General features: G+C 38.6%; 1 protein-coding gene and 1 long non-coding RNA gene across 3 annotated transcripts in view; one reads left to right on the top strand and one right to left on the bottom strand.

Annotated features, from left to right (window-relative positions):
• Positions 1 to 16,919, bottom strand: part of KIAA0825 (KIAA0825 ortholog) — a 481,693-nt gene that overhangs the window by 68,798 nt on the left and 395,976 nt on the right. The gene's annotated exons all lie outside the window — the stretch shown is intronic.
• LOC116471000 (uncharacterized) overlaps positions 1 to 16,919 on the top strand; it is a 248,955-nt gene that overhangs the window by 107,868 nt on the left and 124,168 nt on the right. For both annotated transcript variants that reach the window (XR_009214087.1, XR_004248698.2), the window contains exon 4: positions 10,941 to 11,017. This is a non-coding gene — a long non-coding RNA (uncharacterized LOC116471000). The remainder of the gene's footprint in view (positions 1 to 10,940; positions 11,018 to 16,919) is intronic.

Here is a 16,919-nt window from a genome sequence, read left to right as displayed (position 1 = left end):
GTTTCTTCCTAGCCTCGATGGTCTTTACAATTTGGCATGTTTTTGCAGTGGCTGGTACCGGTTGTTCCTTTCCATGTTTAGTGCTTCCTTCAGGAGCTCTTTTAGGGCAGGCCTGGTGGTGACAAAATCACTCAGCGTTTGCTTGTCTGTAAAGTATTTTATTTCTCCTTCACTTATGAAGCTTAGTTTGGCGGGATAGCAAATTCTGGGTTGAAAATTCTTTTCTTTAAGAATGTTGAATATCGGCCCCCACTCTCTTCTGGCTTGTAGAGTTTCTGCTGAGAGATCAGCTGTTAGTCTGATGGGCTTCCCTTTGTGGGTAACCCGACCTTTCTCTCTGGCTGCCCTTAACATTTTTTCCTTCATTTCAACTTTGGTGAATCTGACAATTATGTGTCTTGGAGTTGCTCTTCTCGAGGAGTATCTTTGCAGCGTTCTCTGTATTTCCTGAATCTGAATGTTGGCCTGCCTTGCTAGATTGGGGAAGTTCTCCTGGATAATATCTTGCAGAGTGTTTTCCAACTTGGTTCCATTCTCCCCATCATTTTCAGGTACACCAATCAGACGTAGGTTTGGTCTTTTCACATAGTCCCAAATTTCTTGGAGGCTTTGTTCATTTCTTTTTATTCTTTTTTCTGTAGACTTCCCTTCTCTCTTCATTTCATTCATTTCATCTTCCATCAGCGATACCCTTTCTTCCAGTTGATCGCATCTGCTACTGAGGCTTCTGCAATCTTCGCGTAGTTCTCGAAACTTGGCTTTCAGCTCCATCAGCTCCTTTAAGCCCTTCTCTCCATTGGTTATTCTAGTTATCCATTCTTCTAATTTTTTTTCGAAGTTTTTAACTTCTTTGCTATTGTTTTGAATTTCCTCCCGTAGCTCAGAGTAGTTTGATCGTCTGAAGCCTTCTTCTCTCAACTCGTCAAAGTCATCCTCCATCCAGCTTTGTTCCGTTGCTGGTGAGGAACTGCGTTCCTTTGGAGGAGGAGAGGTGCTCTGCTTTTTAGAGTTTCCAGCTTTTCTGCTCTGTTTTTTCCTCATCTTTGTGGTTTTATCTACTTTTGGTCTTTGATGATGGTGATGCACAGATGGGTGTTTGGTGTGGATGTACTTTCTGTTTGTTAGTTTTCCTTCTACCAGACAGGACCCTCAGCTGCAGGTCTGTTGGAGTTTACTAGAGGTCCACTCCAGACCCTGTTTGGCTGGGTGTCAGCAGCGGTGGCTGGAGAACAGCGGATTTTCGTGAGACCACAAATTCAGCTGTCTGATAGTTCCTCTGGAAGTTTTGTCTCAGAGGAGTACCCGGCCGAGTGAGGTGTCAGTCTGTCCCTACTGGGGGGGTGCCTCCCAGTTAGGCTGCTCAGGGGTGAGGGACCCACTTTAGGAGGCAGTCTGTCCGTTCTCAGATCTCCAGCTGTGTGCTGGGAGAACCACTACTCTCTTCAAAGCTGTCAGTCAGACAGGGACATTTAATTCTGAGGAGGTTCCTGCTGACTTTTTGTTTGTCTGTGCCCTGCCCCCAGAGGTGGAGCCTACAGAGGCAGGCAGGCCTCCTTGAGCTGTGGAGGGCTCCACCCAGTTCGAGCTTCCTGGCTGCCTTGTTTACCTAAGCAAGCCTGGGCAATGGCAGGCGCCCCTCCCTCAGCCTCGCTGCCACCTTGCAGCTTGATCTCAGACTGCTGTGCTAGCAATCAGTGAGACTCCGTGGGCACAGGACCCTCTGAGCCAGGTGCGGGACACAGTCTCCTAGTGTGCCGTTTTCTAGGCCCGTTGGAAAAGCGCAGTATTGGGGTGGGATTGACCCGATATTCCAGGTGCCGTCTGTTACCCCTTTCTTTGACTAAGAAAGGGAACTCCCTGACCCCTTGCGCTTCCCGAGTGAGGCAATGCCTCGCCCTGCTTCGGCTCGCGCACAGTGCGCTTCACCGACTGTCCTGCACCCACTGTTTGGCACTCCCTAGTGAGATGAAACCGGTACCTCAAGCAGAAATGCAGAAATCACCCATCTTCTGTGTCACTCAGGCTGGGACCTGGAGACTGGAGCTGTTCCTATTCGGCCATCTTGGCTCCACACCTTTTTTTTTTTTTTTTGAGACGGAGTCTCGCTCTGTCACCCAGGCTGGAGTGCAGTGGTGCAATCTCAGCTCACTGCAAGCTCCGCCTCCCGGGTTCACACCATTCTCCTGACTCAGCCTCTCCGAGTACCTGGGACTACAGGCGCCCGCCACCATGCCCGGCTAATTTTTTTGTATTTTTTAGTAGAGACGGGGTTTCACCGTGGTCTCGATCTCCTGACCTCGTGATCCGCCCGCCTCAGCCTCCCAAAGTGCTGGGATTACAAGCGTGAGCCACCGCGCCCGGCCCACAAATATTCTTTCAGGGAAAATATCATTAAAGGTAATATAGAAAATATAAAGCAGAATGTATTTGACAGACAAACTGTATATAAGTAAAACAAACAAATAAACAAAATAACAGACCTCATTTATTTTTGCTCACAGGTAAACTCAGTCCAAGATGCTAATGAGAATTCTGAGCATAAAGCAAGGGAGAACACTTACCTCCCTGACTGACTTAAAAGCATAAAGCTTAGGTTTGAATTACCTAACATCTGTTATTCAACAATTCAATTCCACAAACATTTACTGTACATATAATATGAGGCAATGAGTTAGATGCTATGAGATATTAACAGACATACCAGACATGAGCCTCACAGAGTGAACCATCTTTGGGAGATAAAGCACGTATACAGGTAACTGCAATGAAAGGCAAGGTGGCAATGCTAGAAAACGCACAAACAAAAGGCTAAGACAGCACAGAGGCCAGAATATTAACATCTAGCTGAGAGTTACAGAGAAGGCTTCATGTGGGAGTGAGCATTTGAGCTGACTCTTAGAGGATGGGAAAGATGGAGCTGGGGCTGGAGATTGGGGAGGAATTCTAGATGAAGGGCACAGCATGATCAAAGGCATGGAAATGTGAACGTATTAGAGTGTTTGTGAACAAATGGAGCATAGCTTGCCCAAGAGGGAGATGTGTTAGACAGTGGTGGAAAGAAGCAAGTGTTTGAACTTGAAAATGGGCCAGGGCTTATTCATACAAGAATAAGTAGTTTTCAAGTTTTGCTGTACATTCAGAATCACTCTGGGGATCCTATTAAAATTCTAGTTCTCAGGCCCATCCCAAAAATTTGTGTGCAGTAGGTCTGAGGGATGTTGGTCTGTGCATTTACATTTTCAGTGAGTGCTCTAGATCATTTTGATGTTTGTGGTCCACAGACCAAACTTTAAGAAAAAACCCATGCAGGGCTTGGAAAGGAATTCTTCAGGATTTAAATTTTATAATTTTAGATAATGGAAGTTTTCATGTTTTTGCTCAGTAAAAATTCGGTCAGTTTCAGTAACTCTGACTGTTTGAATTTGTTTATGGCATTAAATGTTTTTTATAACATGAAAACAGATAATGAGCTTTTTAAAGAAAACCATATTGATAAAATATAATCATAGAAACACACATAACACATACACATACGCCTGAACAGTCCAGATTCTAGAAATCTCTGTTCTACCAAAAACAGTGTTCAGAAAATGAACCATGCAAGACTAAAAATTCTGTAGTTTGAAATGTTGGTATTCATAAGCAGGGTGAGACATCAAATGCTTTGCACATCAGTAGGTCCGGTAGAAAAGAAATTTAAATAAGAGATGAACTATGCTGTGGGGCAGTAAGGAGGACTTACATGTAGCTGACCTGTCAGTGTTAAGTTGAAAAGGGGTGTGCTCATGCTTGCATAACTCATTATGCTGCTTTTACTAATTAACATGTGTAAAAATGTTAGGAAAATTTTCAATAGGGTAATGCCTTTCTTTACCTGTTTATAATTTATTTTTCTTCTAAGCTTTTTTAATGGTGACTAGAATCCCGCAGTAGACATCACATTCTTGATTTTTTTGACAGCATTGCCACATTTTCATCCTTTTGGTGTTTCTTAATTTCAAACTCTGCATTTTGACAGCTCAACCCTGTTGATTAATGTCTTCTAGGAACCCCTATATGGCCTGCCTGTTAGTGATCTAATTTTGTGCTGGAATGCCTGGGCTGGTATGTTGAACCAATTCACCACCCAGGTGGCTACATTTGGACTAAATGAGCTGTGAAGGGTTTCATCTTTGCCCATCACAGTCTTCCTTCGCAGAGCCCCACAGTATGCAGCCACTGCTTCGACATGATTTGTCACAACCCATCAATAGAAAATAAATTATTGCCATTCTCACTTGTCAATGGGCTTGTCTTCACTTCAGCTGTCCTAATGATTGGAAGCTCAAAGGGAACATTTCCCATCTTTGTGGAGCATGATTATGACCGAACGCACTGCTCCCCCATGCATCTTGGCCAGTAAAAACACGTAGGGAAAGCAAATTAATTGGCTGTTTTGCGCCAGTGATTAGAACATTACACTGAAGTCTGCAGCAGAAACTGGTATTAGGCAAGCAAGATTAGGTCGGTTCTGACTTTTATTTGCTTAGTGCAACATGATTAGCAACTGCTTCATTCAAGGCTAGTGCACTTGCTACTGCAGAAGAAAATCCTTATAACATAATGATGCTGCATACCTTTAAGCTGATAAGCATGTTTCAGGCAAAAATCAAAATCTCTTTGGGAAGGAAGCAAATGAGGAAATGTAACAGAGAACTCATCAAATGGCTTTAGAGTCATTCTTATGTCTGGCACTTTTGAAAATTATATTCTTAGGAAACCGGCTCTGCAAGCTATATTTGCAGAATGTAGAGGTGGTAATTGTGTCAGTTCAGGAGACAAAGAATAAAAGGACCCAAGGAGCAATAAGAAGTAGAAGGTGACATCTTTCAATGAACTAACTAAAAATGAGCTTGCTTTAAAAGAAACAGAAAATTCTTTTTTTTTTTACAAACTACAGAAAGAGCTAGAAGAGCAAAAGATACAATGGCATCAAGTCAGACCTCATAATTAAATACAGAGATGCAATAGATCAAAGAAGAAACTGTATTAAAAAATTAGGTCTAGGGTGTGGATTTAGTTTCCCTGTTAACAGCTTTGCCTGGAGTATAATGACAAGAGGCTTTATCTAACAGAATAATAAACAAAGATGTAGTGTACAAGTAAAAGAATGCCTGACATTTTAGTTATTTTAAACATGATAGTGTTTTAGATTTTGGCCATTTCTCCAAAACTAAGCAATTTTTATTATTGCCCCATCTTGTCTACCACTACCCAGGAATAAGAGAGACAAAAAATACTATCAACAAAGATCAAAATCTGCGTTCCTGGCTTCCATTTTCTCTGGCCTCAGTGGATTATTTTTCCAACTCTTTGTCTGTTCTTTAGCCCACAGATGTCTCAAGAATACAACTAAAACTTCAAATGATATATAGTTTAGAAACACTATTAGTGTAGTTTCATGTTCATTTAATTTAGCTTGGGTTTCACCTGTGCCACAAAGAATGACACCTGTGGTTTAAGAACACTAAACTGCCCCTTCTTGGTACCAATAACTCAAACGCATGGAAGTTTCTCCACATGTTATAGACATTTTGGTTTACAAACTCTTTGTGGTTTTATTTCTCTCCCCTTCATATGAGTGACTATCTTCTGGTGTTTAGAAACGTAGGGTTATTAGGCTCCCAAGTCACCCCTTTGGTATCTGGATTAAGGTCTCACGTTATCACGCTGATTCCTCCCTTCACATGGTTAGTGTTCTTTGCTCTAGGAAGCCTTCCTTGAACAAGGCCTTATTTGCCCCCATCCTGGACTGTATTTCCAGCTTCCTCTATTAAAGCACACTAGATCTTTTACTTCTCCTTCTCATTCTTGTCTTAGATTATTAAAGTAAGATCTATCTTCTGTATACTTTGTCCACTATCTTGAGTCCTACCTGTAACTCATTTTTTCTCTTATCTTTGTATTTTGCCCTTTTTTTGTAGTTTGCAGACCCTGTTCCCTACTGGATGTTATCTGCATCTGATCATATTGGATCCAAGTGAACATTCTTCATTTTATTTAACTCCAGGATCATCATATTTTCTTACAAAGCATATCCCTAACTATGTTCTCAGATATAGCTAGGTATTTTATACATACATACATGAATACAAATTGATGTCTTTTAGAAATTATGTGCCCATACCTGAATAAACACTGGCAAGTTAAGTGAGAGATTATCTGATATATATGAATACACAATGCTACTCTTCATTAATACATAGGTGGAATTTGCTAGCCAATGGCTGCCTTAATCTATGCTATTTATTCAATGACTGCTATTAATATTAAAACTATTGTATGATTTCAACATATACTTGTGATACTTAATATTTATTAGATAGTAAGGATTTATATGATAAACATTTGTCCCCCATGGATTTGTGCCTGAAAGAAGAAATATTTTAAACGCAAAGTAATCTTGTGTTTCTCAAACTTTTCCCAAACAAATAAGCAAAACGATCGAATTCTTCAAAGTGAAAATAAGCACTCTTGTTTCATACAGTTTTGTTTATATATTGCCCATAATTAGATTTATGGAAAGTGTTCAATGTCAAGACTAGAAAATAGTGTCTTACAGAGCTACTGTATCAAGGTTTTACAACATACATGTAAACATTAAGGAGACAACTTCATTAAAAAACGTGAAGAGTCTGAGATTTTTCCCTTGCTTTTAAGCTAACGAGATAGCCTGCTAAGATTTCATAAATGCTAGCAGAAGACATGAGGTTATTAGGAGAGAGGCAAAGACCTTAATTACTCATGGCACTGTGGGCAACATAAGCTTCACATTTACATTGGATACCCTTGGTCACCCCACTCCCAAGTCTCACAGGAGGAATACAGAGTGGCCCAAGTGGATGCTGCATGTACAGTGAATTTGTGTCACAGCTAAGGAACCTCAGTTTGGGAAACCCAATCTTATTAGGGGGCTGCTAGCAAACCAGCCCAACCTTTGCCCAGGAAAGAGTCATTATCTTTATTATCCCGATAGAGAAACAAATCTGCTTTCTACCCTGAGGGACTCACTATCTTGAGGCTGTCTGCTATGCAGAGCTCTTGGAACAGATAGTCTGGGACAAAAGCCATCACAAGACATGTAAAAATGCTATGGAGAACTACCACCTTAACAAAGTTTTAAATAATATGAATATATTAATTATTAAGAATACTTACAAGATCCAGATTACTGTGTAAAATACATTATGTACATTATCTCATTTGATTCTATCAATAGCTCTATGAAGTAGGTAATATTATCCCCATTTCATAGATAAGGAAATTGAGGCACTCTAAGATAAGTAACTTGACCAAAGACTTAGGATTGTAACCCCTGTTTGTTTGACTCTTGGGTGTGTCACAGGCTCTCTCCCCACAAAAGACTTTTTCTCTGGTGTTCTCCATCTCAGTGAATGACAGCATTCATCTAGTGGTCATAGGAGAAATTTGGGCACCATGATTTTCCTTTTTCTCTGATTTCATAAACCTCCAAGTCCTATTGATATTATCTACTATATAATAAATATCTCTTGAATGAGTCCTTTCTGTTGGTAACATAAGTTAGACTACCATTATCTCTGGCTAGAATGGTTGCAATAGTGACTTCCAAATTGGTATTATAGTCTCCTATTCCACCCACCTAATACTACCTCTTTTAGCTAGAATCAGCTCTCTACAAAGCAATCTGATGACGTTATTTTACTATCTAGAACCTTTCAATGATTCTCCATATATTTATCCTCAGGTTAAATATAAATTCCTTGAACAGCCCACATAAGGCCTTTATGATGGGACCCAGACTCATCTTTTATCTACTTAGCCCTTCGACTTTGACTTCCCACCATAGACAACATTGTTTATGTCTGCGAAAGTAACATTCTTACTTACCTTGAGTGATACAGGTGCTGTTTTCCAGTTTGGAATATTATTTCCATCTTCACCTTCACTTCTCTGCCCCTTCCCTCTAGCCTGGCCTGGCCAACTCCTATTAAGATGTCATTCCCACTGTGAAGTTTGCTGTTGCTCCTAATCTGCATGGAGTGCCCTTTCTCTTGCTCCAGGAAGCATCTGTACTTCTCTGATCATGGCACGTAACATGCTGGACTGTAACTGCTTTGTTATCTGTCCATGCACACTACTTTAGACTCCAGGATGATAGGAACTGTGTCTTATTTACCATTTTATTTAAAATGCCAAAGTACCTAGCACACATCACATTCACAATGATTTATTTTTATTTTCATTTTTTAGAGATGGAGTCTTGCTAGGTTGGCCAGCTGGTCTCAAACTCCTGGCCTCAAGGGATCCACCTGCATCAGCCTCCCAAAATACTAGGATTACAGGCATGGACCACTGCACCTGGCCCTGGATAATTTTTTAATTAGTACATGGGTATATGCATAAATGAGTAAATAAGTAGACAGAAAATGTTTCCTATATTTTTCCCTGCAATTAGTGTGCTGCATGGAAAAGAGGATCTCTATAAAGATCATACCCTTCCTTCCTTTATCAAGTAATTGGACAAATATTTATTTTAAAGGAAATAAAAATAAAACCCTCAAAAAATAACTGAAAGGAACCCCTTTTAAATAGACTTATTCATTGAGGCAAACCAATGATATAAGAGAATTTTCTTTTCATTTTACCCTTGTCTCACTTCAACATCTTCTGCTGATGGTAGCATCACCCTTCCTTTCCCCCAATACCTGAAGTGTTCGGCTGACTTTAGTTGCTCTGAGCCCTCCACTCTAGTGGCCCCAGGGCTTGTACTCTCTGGGAAACTCCTCGTTCCTGGGCCATCTTTATTCTTGCCTCAATCAAACCAAATTTCTTCCTACCCTCCTTGCAAATATAACCCTGTCTGATGTCTTAATGGCTCCTAATGGCTTAAGAAATTATTTTAGCATTTTAGAAGTTAAAATGCCTCAATTCAATTGAAAGGTGGATAATAATAAGTACTTGAGTAACTGTGACCAGTTACTGAGCTTTAAGACACCCTTCAAATCATATTGTCCAGGCAAACTCTTTTCTTTACGTTCATGTGAGGGCCTAGCCTGAGTTTTGAGAAGCAAACAACCAACAAACAAACAACAAAACAAAATAAGAAAAAAAAGACAACACTGAAATATTTTGAATTATACACATGAAATGCAACATTTGGTCAAGATGAAGATAATCTAAATCAAAATATTAAAGTGACATTAACTTGCTTCCTATTTATATTCATTAATGAAATACAGCAGCCAAGTTTTTTTTAGACAAGAGAAGAAAAGTGAAAGTTTCAGAGGGGTGGCTTTGGAAGTTGCCAGAAAGCACCAGGTGACAAGTGTTCAGGGGATCAGACAACAAGATGGAATGATGGTGAAGGAAAAGGAAAAGAAGGATCAAAAATGGCAATCAAGAGAAGATAAAGGCAGAGTGGAAAATAAATCTGAATCTATTACTAAAGGAAAGCAGAAGCTAATGAAAGTAGTAAAAATAAAAGATGGACCAAGTATGCATAATGCAGAAATGTCCATCTGGCAGGTACATTGCACATAGGCCAGAGGAGAAACCAACATGAGAAACACATCAGGGCAAAGAAAAGGCCAATGGGTGGGAATGGAGAAAAGGGATTCAACAGAACAAAGATTTGGCCTTAGGCTTAGTGTGGGAGTTGTGAAGAGTCAAAAATGTTTTTTTCAAATTGATAAGTTCAAATATTGACAAACAATGTAGAAATATGGTTTTGTTTGGAGATAAATATGAGGTAAAGACAGAAAGAAAGATTGAGGAATAGAAGTCTGTTCTCTTTTATTACTGAAAATCTCATTTACCTAAGTAGTCTACTTGCTTTCTGTATTTCTCTCTTGCCATTTTCTCTTTTTAATCTTAATCTAACTTGGCCTCGCTGGGACTTAAACTGGTGAATGGTTCTTCTTTCCTGAAAAACTTTCCTCCCTTGATTCCTCGCACTCTTCTCTCCTGGTTGCCCTCCTACTCTTAGCTCCTCCTCCATCTGTCTCTAGCCCTCTCCTCTTAACACTACAAACCCATCCTTGGCCATCTCATAACCTTGCATCTCGTAAACCCCTAAGCATCCCTGAGGACTCTCATGACCCAGACTTCCCTGATAAGCTCCAAATCCATATTTGTTATTCTAGACAATTTCACCAGGATGAACTCCTGGCATTTAGGGAAGAGAGCCATTTTTCTCCATCTTCTCACTTCCCCCACATAGAAAAGATTCACAAGAATTGTCTCTTAAGAACTTCTCAATGCAGGAGTATTAAACTAGACAAGCCACAAAGGAACAGGAAATAGCTTCCTAATTTTTTTTCACATTTCTAATTCTCTACTGTTGCCCTTTATTTGGTGATAGTTTAGGAGAACTGAAAAGTACAGAAACAGATTAGATGAAAATCCATATTTAATCCTCCAGTTGTCAAATTTCCATGAATCTATGTTAATTAAATAACTTGAATCAGGCCCTCATTTACACATTTACTCCTTAATTATTGTGATTATCTTGACCTTAAAATTCTGCATCAACTGGAAATGAGTCCCATAAAACAAAAAATATTGTGACATATCCATGTTGACATAAGAGGAAAATATGAACATTTCAAAGGATTTTTTCTCTTTTACTATGTATACATGTAGGAGTTGAGTATGAAGCAACTATTTAAACATTTCAGAACTCAAATATCTTGATAACCAAAAGAAGCGTTTAAAATTTAAATTATTCATGTCATTTAATTTTCTATCTGGTGTGTGTAGATACCATTTTCAAATGACTTACGTATCATTTAAAAAAACTTTCCTTAAAATAGAAATAAATAGCATAGTGAAAAAACTTAAAAAGAGAATAAAAGGCTTTTACTCTTACAGATAAACGTTTTCAGTGGTATCTGATTTCACATCTTTTGCTTCCATTGCAGCTGAGCAGAGCCCCATAAATGAGAAGCCACGAAGACTGAGGTTACACAGTGATCCACAGTTGCCACAAAACTGAGCAGTGAGTGAAACCCTGGTGTCACACATGCTATTTACCATCATGAGCTGAACTCCTGGTCCACTGAGCAGCATATTTAGTCATACATACCCATACTGTAGGTAGCCCTATATTTTGAAATGACAGTCTTGATTTAAATTTTGCTTTCTGAAAACGTACTTCAAAGATAGAGAATTATTAGACCAGGGCAGAGAAGATAGAAGTATAGTCCAAGAAGAACACTTTTGCTATTCATATATTTAGATATCAGTGTTTTTTTAAAAAGGGACACATAAATAGTATTACAGAGATTTAAGGTGTCAGTAGTGAGAACATAAGAACTATTTGGGACTGAGAAGTATATAATACTAAGGGATTGTGTGAATAATACTTAGATTCACTTATAAGGCAATACGTTTTTTATCAAAACGTGGGAATGCCGCAAACGTCTCAATGTTGGGCATTCTTATAACTCTTGGGTATATTGCCCAATAGTATTACAATCATAAAGCTCACTGAGTCAAGGTAATGAAATTCAGGGAACATTGAATATATGCAATGTTTGTTTACAAAATCATCATGTGGTAGAATAACAGTAAAACACAAACACGTAGGTATTCTAAAAATGAAACACCATTAGTAACTCCAAAGTTAGTAAAGGGTGTGGGCTTACCATGAAAGCCATATAATTATATTTCTCAGTTTCACATCAAAAAGCAAATATTAGAGCAATAATGACACTCCTTAGAAATTACTTGAATGAATGCTTCTGGAATCCTGAACTTCTTATAGTTCCCAAGCTCAAATGCTGTTTCATACCTTTTTCTCATGCTTTTCTTCCCTGTGCCTTGAACACCTTTGCTTCTGTTTCTTACCTAATTCCTTCTTGTCCATCTAGACTAAGTTCTAACCACTTTGTTTTTGGAAAGTCTTGACTGACTTCACAGGCTGGGTTAGGGATGCCTCTCCATCCAAAAGCATTCCAAGCATATTTCCAATAACCATGATAGTTCAAAGGATTTGCGCCACTGTAAGTGATGTGAGGGCAAAGAATGTGTATGCCTTTTTATCTTTTATTTCCCTGCTTTGGAACAGTGTTTGTCACTTAGTGGGTATCCAAGGAATAACTGTTGAACTAAACCAAACTGCAGTAGCAAACATTCCAGAACTGTGAGGAAAAGGGAGATTGCCAACATACCATAGAGTTGATTTCATGCTACGATTAAATTGGAGTGCCTTGTCCATAAACTTACTCCATGTGTCCTGCCTCTACCCTCTAATTTATGCTCCTTCCTCCTCACTGCATATTTCTTCCCAGTGTCACCTGCTAACATCCTACTTATCTGCTTCCAGATCTCCGTCAAATTTCTTGTTCTCCATGAATGTATTTTCCAACTGGATATTACTCCTCTGCCCTTAACCCACAGACTTTTTTTTTTTTTCTCCTTCCTATGACATTTACCTTATTCAGCTTTGGGGTCTTATTTATATGCTTATCTCCTCTCTATCTTTGTGCTTTTGCACTGGCTATCACTAAGCTTTATGTATATTAAATACTCCATAAATAGCTCATAAAGGTCCCCAAACTTGTTGGCACTAGGGACTGGTTTTGTAGAAGACAATTTTTCCACAGATCGGGGCGGGGAGGAGAGAGAGTTTTGGAATGATTAAAGCACGTTACATTTATTGGCACTTTATTTCTATTATTATTACATTGTAATATATAATGTATATACATGTATATATTATTACGTGTAATATATACAATGACAGATCATCAGATGTTAGATTCTCATAGGGAGTGTGCAGTCTAGATCTCTCGCATGCACAGTTCACAACAGAGTTCACGTTCCTATGATAATCTAATGTTGCCGCTGATCTGAGAGGAGGTTGAGCTCAGTTTCACTCACTTGCCCGCCACTCACCTCCTGCTCTGTGGCCTGGTCCCCAAAAGCCCATGGACCAGTACCATCTGTGGCCTGGGGGTTGGAGACCCCTGAGCTATATGAACAGATTATAAAAATATATCCCATGTTCACAATATTTAAATACAGTTATGTACTGCTTAACAATGAAGATACAACCTAAGAAATGCATTGTTAGGCAACTTCATCATTGAACATCATATAGAGTGAACCTACACAAACCTAGGTGGTAGAGCCTACTACACACCTATATAGTATAGCCTATTGCTCCTAGGCTACAAACCTGCACAGCAAGTTACTGTATTGGAATACTGTAGGTCATTGTAACACACTGGTACTTGTGTGTCTAAACATATCTATACATAGAAAAGGGGTAAAAATATCATATGAAAGATAATGGTGCACCTTTATAGGGCACTTACCATGAATAGGGCTTGCAGGACTAGAAGTTGCACTGGTGAGCCGGTGAGTGAGTGGTGAATGAATGTAATGGCCTAGGACGTTACTGTACACTACTGTAGAACTTATAAACACTCCACACTTAGGCTACACTAAATTTATAAAAACTATTTTTTCTTCAATAATAAATTAACCTTAGCTTACTGTATTTCTTTACCTTTTTAAATGTTTACGTTTTTAAACTTTTGACTCTTGTAATAACATTTAGCTTAAAACGCAAATACATTGCATAGCTGTGCAAAAAATTCTTTCTCCATATCCTTATTCTATAAGCTTTTTTCCTATTTTAAAAACATTTTATTTTTTACTTCTGAAATTTTTTTTTGTTAAAAACTAAGACTGAAACACACACATTATCTGAAGCCAACACAGGGTCAGAATCATCAATATCACTGTCTTCCACTTCTACATCTTATCCCACTGGAAGTTCTTTTGGGGCAATAACACACATGGGGCTGTCATCTCTCATGACAATGCTGCCTTCTACAGTATCTCCTGAAGGACCCGCCTAAGGCCGTTTTACAGTTAACATTTTTTTTAATAAGTAGGCGTACACTATAACAATGAAAGCAGAGTGAAGGAAATATATAAACCAGTAACATAGTCATTTGTTAATATTATCAAGCATTATTTACTATACATAATTTTATGTGCTATACTGCACTTTTATATGACTGGCAGCACAGATTTGTTTATACCAGCATCAACACAAACATGTGAGTAAGGTGTTGCACTACCACTTTATGACAGCTATGATATCACTAGGCAATAGGAATTTTTCAGCTCCATTTATAATCTTATGGATTATACAAACAGCATATATAAATGTATATGCTGTTCATTGTTTACTGAAACATCATTATGTGGCAAATGCCTATATAGAGACAATTAACTAAACAAATCCTGTGAATCCTGATTCAGATTCCATTCACTAAGAATTTGTGATAAAACACCTGATCTGGTTCTTTTATACATTCCATGTACATGGTTAGCCAATTTAAGAGGATAAAGTGCACTACAGGTCTTCGACCTATTTTATTATGGGACTGAAAACTATTAATATTAACCTATTTTAACCATCACAGCAGACCTGGAAACATATATGCATTAGGATGACCTAGAGTTTAGACTCTTCAGTAACCACTGATTCATTTTTGTGATGTTTTACATGTCCCTTCAAATTCGATTGTTTCTCTAATTTTGTAACAGAAACATTCAAGCCAGGTTGTCAGAATTCTTATCACTCATTTTCTCTCTTCCAAGAGTATTAAGTGTTGCATTGCAGTTTCATCAAGAGGATGCTAGTCCTCCACAGACTAAGAGGTGTGACCCTAAGAGTCCCTCTTTGTGGTCTCAGGGGTAGAGCCTGCCAGGATTTCAGAAGGAGCTGGAGGTTAGAGTAACCAGGAGCAGGAAGTGGCCAACTTTCATCCTCCTCTAGGAGTTGCCACTTGACAAGTCATTCCTATTCAATCCACAAAACTTTATAGAATTCGAAGTAAATGATGTGTATTTCTACAGTGTCCTTACAGATGGCTACAAGTTCCACCAAACCATGCCTGTGAAGATTACTTCTGTAAAATCAGACATGGCCAATATATGCATCCGGACCCTCCTTCAGCTGTCCAAGGTCAAGAGGTCCTCAGCCAAGATAATTACAAGATATGCTCTCCTGAGTCTGAGTCCTCACAGGAACCTGCCCCAAGAGGCAAGAATGAGGCGATGTTTTGTGAGGAGGTTCCTGAAAATCAAGGAGTAAGACCCAGTGGACAGAGGCAGTCTCTGCTCATTCTCCAGCCATGAGTCCACTCTGTCACAAACAGGCCTGAACTGATTTCCTTTGCTGCCTGAGCTTTCAAGATTTCAAGATCATGGAAAACCTAAGTAGTCCCTGGGAATGAGGCATTTATGTCCTTACTCTTTGATAAGTTCCTCCTATTACTGGAGGAACAAATACAGAGGTCTGTGTCTTTATCTCCCTCCCCAAGGAACCTTGTTTTTTCTTTGGTGAAATCTACTTTCTCAGTAAGAATCTATGTAAGGTTTAGGAAGTTAGGATGTTTGTTGCTTGTTAGATACTGCATCAAGGCCCATTTTTTTCTCACCCACGCTTTGCCCTCTAGTTCCAGGCAAAAGTGAAGTGCATAATTTTCCTCTATGATCTTACTTCTTCACTGTCATTTAGTAGTCTCCCTCCCTTTATCTCTCAGGGTACCCCTTGGCTACACGGGTTTACTTGTAATAAAATATTTCAGAGTTGAAAGGAACCTTAAAAATCACCGATTATAACCACTAAACAGCTTCTCCTGAAATCCTAGTCCAACTTGCCCATACTGAAAGCTAACTGTTTTATCTAATCAGATAAAAGAATCCATGCCAATAGCCTGTAAGAGAAGATTAAAGGAGATTCTTGGGCCTTTCTCTCCTCTCCCAGGCAACCAACATATATTTTAATTGCGATTCACTGGAGATAATGTTTCATTCAATATTTCAGGTAAGGAGAGAAGAAAAGAAGAGAGGATGGTATAATGAAAGGATCAAGGAGTGCTGTTATTTTTTGAGCAAGTGAGACCATTTGTTTATTCTACACATAGGCTTTGACTCCATTTATTATTTTGAACAATCAAGAAAAACAGCTTTCTTGATGGTGGCAGAAGAGTGATATATAAAAAGCTTTCTTGATGGTGGCAAAAGAGTGATGTAGAAAAAGAGCAAGGATTTAAGAAGCAAGAATGTTGTTTTCAAAATTGAAACCTAACCTAGAAAATCACATTTGGGACCAATGATCAGAATGTCACTATATATTTCTTGCATAATTAGCTCTTAACAATCATAAAAGCAGGCATCTTTGAATTTATTTTTATATATGATGGTATATGAAAATAAGTTATGCTTTATTCAACCATATGCCAGATACTCCTCATTTCTAAATTGCAAATGGTTTTTTTTTTGGTAAAAATCATATTATTAAAGCTACATTTTTATTGTATATATTTAAGATATACAATATGATGCTCTGATATACATTGTGAAGTGATTACTACAGTTAAGCAAATTAACATATCCATCAACTCACACAGTTACCCTTTTGTATGTGTGGCAAGAGCATCTAAATTCTACTTTCTTAGCAAAAAATCCCAAATACAATACAATATTAACTGTAGTCCTCATGCTGTACTTAGATCTAGACTTGTTCACCCTACATAACTACAACTTTTCATCCTTTGACCTACATCTCCACATTGCCTCCCCAACTACCTCTTCCAAAAAATTACATTTTTGTCCAAACAATGCTTTACCTTTTTGTTGTTGCTGTTGCTTTTAACTTTCAAAAGTTAATTTCACATTTCATTTTTACCATGTTACAATCCTGTGAGATGGATGGTACTACTAATAAAGTAGTAAGGATTGGTAAACTAGGTAGAGTTGTATAGTGTTATGCTAGAGGCTGTGTTTGGAGATTGGCCTTTGGACACACAGCATCTTTACTATTCTTGCCAACACTAGAAAGGACTGATATTACAACTTTCCCTCTCAAGCCT

Source organism: Hylobates moloch, unplaced genomic scaffold (assembly GCF_009828535.3).
Source record: "Hylobates moloch isolate HMO894 unplaced genomic scaffold, HMol_V3 SCAFFOLD_6, whole genome shotgun sequence".
Classification (NCBI taxonomy): domain Eukaryota; kingdom Metazoa; phylum Chordata; class Mammalia; order Primates; family Hylobatidae; genus Hylobates; species Hylobates moloch.
The sequence above is the reverse complement of the archived record's forward strand: the minus strand, read 5'-3'. Positions and strand labels throughout refer to the sequence as shown.